The sequence below is a fragment of the Chrysochloris asiatica genome, unplaced genomic scaffold (assembly GCF_000296735.1).
Source record: "Chrysochloris asiatica unplaced genomic scaffold, ChrAsi1.0 scaffold00063, whole genome shotgun sequence".
Lineage (NCBI taxonomy): Eukaryota > Metazoa > Chordata > Mammalia > Afrosoricida > Chrysochloridae > Chrysochloris > Chrysochloris asiatica.
In genome coordinates, this window is record NW_006408581.1 from 8,863,518 (window position 1) to 8,870,570 (window position 7,053).

A 7,053-nucleotide genomic window follows, 5' to 3' on the forward strand; every position below is an offset into this window, starting at 1 on the left:
TCTTGTGGACTTGCTTTCATTTTCTTTACCTTCAACCTGCACTTACATATGAACAGACTATTCCACAGTCTGCCTCTCACCTTCCTTTGGCTGATGTCTCTTTTGTCCACTGTCTCTTTTCACATTTGTAATCAATTTGATTTCTGTGTATTCCATCTGGTGAGGGCCATGTGTATAGTTGTCTTTTATATTATTTTAAAAAGTGTATTTGCAATGAAGAAGTTACTTTTTTTTACAGAATTCTGTCATGAAATCCCCAGCATTTTTTTTCTATCACCAAAGCCATATTTTCTAACTACTTATCCTTCGTTTTTGTTTCCAACCTTTGCATTCAAATCACTAGTAATTATCAATACATCTTGATTACATGTTTGATCAGTTTCAGAATGAAGAATTATTAGAAATATTCAATCTTTAGTGGTTGGTGTGCAAATTTGTATAATAGTGTGGAATCAGTCAGTTATATGGCTTACTATGTTAGGAATGACAAATTTAAGAGAAATGGTGTTGCATTCATCATCAAAATGAGCATATGAAGATCTTTCTTGAAGTGCAGTGCTATCTGTGAAATGAGCATAGCTACATAGTCAATACCAATCCATTTTACCTCAATAATGCCTAGTATATGGATGTTTACATGTTCTATTTGATTTTCGATAATTTCCAATTTTCATACTTTGTACATTTCATGTTCCAAATTTAATGGATTTTTACAGCTGTTTCTTTTCATTTTGAGTTATGTCCAATCAGCCAATGAAGATTCCAAAGTCTTTACTCCAATCACACTGCAAGGTCAACTCTCCTTTGAAGAGTCAGCTCTTCCCCAGTCATATTTTGAGCGCCTTCCAACTTGAGTAACTCATCTTCTGGCACTGCTGTTGTTGTTGTTGTTAAGTACCATCTAGTCGGTACTGATTCATAGGGACCTTATGTACCGCATAACAAAACACTGCCAGATCCTGGGCCATCCTCACTACTGTTGCCATGCTTGAGTCTATGGATGCTGCCACTTGGCCAATTCATCTTCTAGGTGGTCTTCCTCTCTTTCTCTGTCGCTCCACCTTACCAAACATTATATCCTTCTCCAGAAACTGGTCCCTCCTGACATTATGTCTGAAGTATGAGAGACGAACTTAGCTGACATTATTCTGGTGTTCTTCATCATGTTTCAATATTCAGTATTCTAGTACTGCCAGTGTTCCACTGTTATTCTTAAGGTTTTCAGCAACTAAATACGCAGAAGTAGTCTGTCTCTCCTTCTTCCTAGTCTGTCTTTGTCTGTAAGATTCTCTGAAATCTGTTTAATCTTGGTGACCCTGCTGGCATTTTAAATACCCATGGCATAACTTCTATAATTACAGAAACCTGTAAGCCACCACAGTATGACAAAATGACAGATGAGTGGTGAACTGTTATCTTATAAGAGATAAAAGGAGAGAGACTTGAGTAGAGGAAGAGGGAAATATTATCATCAAGATTGAAGAGCCAGGAGTGGAGGGTGTCCTTTGGACCTGGGGTCTCTGCACTGTGAAACCCCTGTGCCCAGAAGAAGATTAATGCCAAGACTCACGGAGAACTCCTAAGAATGCTGGACCTGCAGATACTGAAAGAAGACAAGGATCCATCTTCAAAACCAGTGTTCTGAATTCAAACTTTTAGTCTCCTAAACTGTGAGAGAAAACATTTTTGGTTATTAAAACCATCCACTTGTGGGATTCTTGTTATAGCAGCACTAGATAACAGACTCCAACTAAATGTTGCCACAAGTGAAAGTTGTGCTGGAAGCACTCACTATTTTATGTCAAGAAATTTGAAATATAGAAGCTGACCAAATGACTGAAAGACATCCATATTTGTGCCCACGCCAAAGAGAGTGACCCCACATAATGCCAACATTATAAAACAATATTAATGCCTCAAGCAGACAAAAATTGTTGAAGATAATTCTAAAATCATTGCAGCTTTAATGACAGAGAACTACTGGAAAATCTAGCTTGATTTAAAATCGGATGTGCAATGATGGTAGTTGTTGTTAAGTGCCATAGAGTCAGTTTCAACTCATTGAGACCTTGCTTGTACTGGTTGTCCAAGGAGCAGTTTGTGAGCTTGAACCACTGACCTTGTTGTTCAAAGCGACCTTGCAGTCCAGCTCATTAACCCACAGTGCCACACAAGGACTCTGGAATGATGGTTATCATACCTGATATCAGATGAATCTTGCCTGAAAGCAGAGAATATCAGAAATATATTGACCTGTGTTTTGTTGATTATGAAAAGGCATTCAACTGTGTGGATTATAAAAAATGTATGGATAACATTGTAAAGAATGGAAATTCTAAGACTAAGTGGATACTATGTGGTTTAAAATCAGAATTGTGAGCATCAGTCTGTATGCTGAGCAAATTATCTGAGAAACCAGACCAGATTAAGAAGAACTTCACATTAGCCTAGAAGGAAGAATTATTAATTTACATTATGCTGATGACAGGACCTTAACTGTTGAAAGCAAAGAGAACTTGAAGCATTTACAGAAAATCTGAGACTACAGCCTTCCCTACAAGTTATACGTCAACATATAGAAAAAAACAAAACACCTCACAAATGGACCATTAAGCACCATCATGACAAATGGAGAAAAGATTGAAGTTGTTATGGATTTCTTTTTACTTGGATTCACAATCAAAACCCATGGAAAAAGTAGTAAAGAAATCACAAAGATGCCACTTTAAGGATGAAGCTGAAAATACCTGACCAAGCCATGGTATTTAAAATCACCTCATCTGCATGTGAAAGCTAGGCATGAATATATGGAAGACCGTTAGAATTGATAATTTTCAGTTATGGTATTGGCAGAAAAATATCAAATATACCATGAATTGACAGAAGAAGAAACAAATCTGTCTTGGAAAAAGTCCAGTCAAAACGTACCTTAAAAGTAAGGATGAACATGTCATATGGAGAGACCAATACTAGGAGAATGACATCAAGCTTGGTAAAATATAGGGTCAGAGAAAAAGATTATTAGTGAGTTAACACAGTGACTGCAACAGTGGGCTCAGACAAAGCAAGCATGGTAAAGATGGTGCAGGACCAGGCAGTGTAGGACCAGGGAGAGTTTTTTCCCAATGTTCATAGGGGTTCTATGATTTGCAACTGGTTGGCTAGTACCCAAAAACAACAACAGCATGTTTTATGTGCCAGATACATAGCACACAGCCACAATTCTAGACAAGTATACAATGGTAAGTATATAAGAGATTATTTTCCTAAAATTTATATTCTAATGAAAATATGTCTTAGAAAATTAGGACTAAAGGGACAATTACCAAGTCTATAAAAAGGTAATTATTAAATATATAGTAGTTAGCATACTTATAGGATGACACTTATATGTTACTTTAAAGTGACTTATTAAAGTTAAGAACAGAGTGTAGATACTTTTTAGTACTGATATTTTATACATTACAGAGGTTCTGATAAATAGATTGAGAACATAACATAACTTGAAGGTGGAATTTTAAGGAACAGAAATTGAGGAGGCATAGTAAGACAATAAATTGACTGCAAATATGTTCCAATAAAGTATTATATAAAGCATACAATAATATGTGCATCAAAGAGAGTCTTTTTCAAATTAATGGATAAAGAGTGGACTACTCAAAAATGGATACAATTGACGTTCCTTGGAGAAGGACTTTTCACTTGAAAAATATTACTTTAGTTATAAGTTTTAATAAATTCAAACTTTCTCTAAAACATGAAAGTCAAATTTTTGAAACTAATAAAATATAAAGTGTACAGCTATCTATCCCCAATAAAAGAGGAGAAAAAAAGTACAATTCAATAAATAAAAGTAGATTAATTTGAATACAGTAATTAAAAATCTGTTGTTACACAACAGTCACCATAAAGATGTAATTACAAGTCTCAGAATGAAATAATTTATTTTATCAAATAATAATAAAAGAGAAAGTAAAGTTGAACATTTTAAGATATTGCTGAACAAAGGAGAAGGGAAAAACTTCACCCTCAAAAAGATGCTCAGTATAACAGATCGAGTCCTAGTGTGGTTCTATAGTGTAAGCTATCTGCAAGGTCGGAGGTTCAACCACCAGCTGATCCTCAGACACCCTATACAAGGTGGCTATGAGTTGGCACTGACTTGATGGCACTTAACAACAACAACATGTATAATAAATAATTAATGTAATACAAGTTAAAGTAATATTGAGATCATTTCACATCCTTTAGATACTATATTGTTGTTATGTGCCAACGAGTTGATTCAGACACACAGCAACCCTGTATAGGGTTTCCAAGGAGCAGCTGGTAAGCTTGAACCACCGAACTTGTAGTTCAAACAACTTTGCAGTCAGATTACATTAGCCCACAGCACCACACCAGGACTCCAGATACTATATTAACAATCTTTAAAACGATTGAAAACTCTTAAGCATTTGAGAAATTCTTTAATGATAGTGGTGGTATTCTCATGTTCTGTATCATGTTCTAGTTTATTATATAGCCCATGTGAATTCCCATAAATGATGACCAAACATATCTTAGTAAAAATGCTAGAAAAATTGCTTAAATATCTACTTTAAGCAACATATACAGTTGTGATTAAAGGATCACCACTTGTAACTGTTAAAATTGAATATATATTAATCATCACAAAAATAAAATTCACCAAGTATGATTTACAGTAAAATCATATATACAATTTCAGTGAATTTAAAATGGAACTAAGCATATCAGAATAGATAAGTATCAAAAATACTTTGTGTGAAAAATTTCATTGTGGGATGATACATTTTCTGCAAAATATAGTTCATTCATTTACAAATATATTAAAGTGTGAATTAAAACACTAAATATAAAATTACTACAGCAATTACATGAAAAAAGAAAAGAGAATGTAATGTTTGATTTCTTCTATTATCATGTAGTATAAATAGGAAAAAACACTAGAAAAAAATATTGGATATTATGGTTATTTTTTTTCTCCCTTTGAGGGTTATTTTAATGAAGATGATTTCAGCAGAAAACAATAATTACAGTTTTAAGATAGCCAATTAGTTACTATGCATTTGCTGTGATGTAAAGGTCTCTAAAAGCAATAAACACTTGCTTCTAGTTAATTTTAAAGACCTTTGGTTCATTGTTACTATTTAATTTCCAAAGTAATTTCCATGCTAATTAAAACCTTTAGTACCTGCACTGAAAGATACTATCAAAAGCAACTTCATTTTTTATGAATCTGGAAAATAAATCTAGACTTTAGAAAATTTGAAGTAACAAACTGTGAAATCAGGAGAAGCATTGGATTACAGGGATAAGAGTGGTTGTCCCTTAAGCCATTTCCACATTTTAACCTTTCCCCTCAGATAAAATTAATTAGTAAGAGTTTATTAAGTAGTATGTGAATTTAGAAGGTCAAATGTTTGAAAAGAAGTTCTGATGATCCTTCCTTACATTCTGTACACTGAAGAGCTCCATTTCATTTTGTGATTGTGTGCCAACTGCCATATTAAAAAGAGGTCAAATGGTTTGTATCACGGAAATATTCATCAATTAGTTTGTAGAACATAATAGATCCATACATGGTGCTAAAATTTGAAGCTACAAATAGGTGAAAAGGTGTGGCCTCTGTTTCAGGTGCTGAATAAAGTTTAATTTATTTGATTGAGGCTAACAGTAAAATAATCAAAGAAATTAATTCACTGGAGAATAATCTGTGATTACTTCAATAATAACATTCAGCCAAGCTTGATGTAACTGTGAATAAAACCATGCCTGCCACATATTAGTTATTGCTGTTGTTGTTGTTAAGTGCCCTCAAGTTGGTTCTTACTCATACTATGGCTGTTCCCAAGGAGCAACTGGTGAGCTTCAACCGAAGACCTTGGGGTTGAAACCGACCTTGTAGTCTAGCACATTAACTCACAGTGCCACCCCATTAGTCTTGATTGCACCATTTACAAAATGAAACTAGTAATAACTGTCATAGTTTCCTAGTTTTGCTATTACAAAATATCACAAAGTGGGTGGCTTTAAAGATTAGGAATTAATTATCTCAGAGTTCTGGAGGCTAGGAATATAATTTTTTTTTACAAATCTCAAGGGACAATAGGAGTAAGACACTACCTACCTCTTCCTTCTCTGCCTTATCTACTCTCCTCACACCTTCCCAGACTCTTTGATTTTAACTGATACCCAACTGCAAAGGAAAATCTTACTATCCCAAACATGGTCTCCTTTATTGGTAAAGTGTTATGGGTTTCAACATATAATTTTAGGGGAAACAATTCAATCTATAGCAATACCTTATAGGATTATTGGGAGGATGAAATAGTATATATAGACCATTAATGTAATGTGCTTGAAACAAGTTACATTGCTAATTATATTTATTTTTTGAGGAAAAATATTTTTAAAAATATATTTTTGAAAATAATAGCATCGCTCTCAATTAAAATTTTACATTGCCAGTAAAATTATGTAATAAAGTAATAATTTTCCATGAAACATGTGGAGTACTGAACTGAGAAATATAATTGGGAATAAATCACTTCCTCTACACTTAATTGTGGAGTTCTGGTGTGGCATTGTATGATAAGCCATGGAGAACAAGGTCGATTTGAACTGCAAGGTCAGCTGTTCAAACTCACCAACTGTTCCTTGGAAACCCTATACAGGGTTACTATAAGTCAGAACCAACTCAACAGCATTTAACAACAATGACGGAGTACTGGAGTAATGCTCTACAAAAAGCACTGGACATCTAACCGAAAGGTGGGGAGTTCAAACCCACATTGGAAACCAAGTGACTTGTCCACTGTTACAGCAACACCAAAATAATACTTAATCCGTAGCAAAAATCTGAATTAAAATATGAATCTCATCCCCACATTACAATCTTGTTTGTTGTTAAGTACTGTAAAGTCGATTCTGACTCATAGTGACCCAATATAGGATTTCTAAGGAGCAATTGGTGAATTTGATCTGCTAACTGAATTTGATATAAGAATAAAGTCTGCTCTGAAATTACTG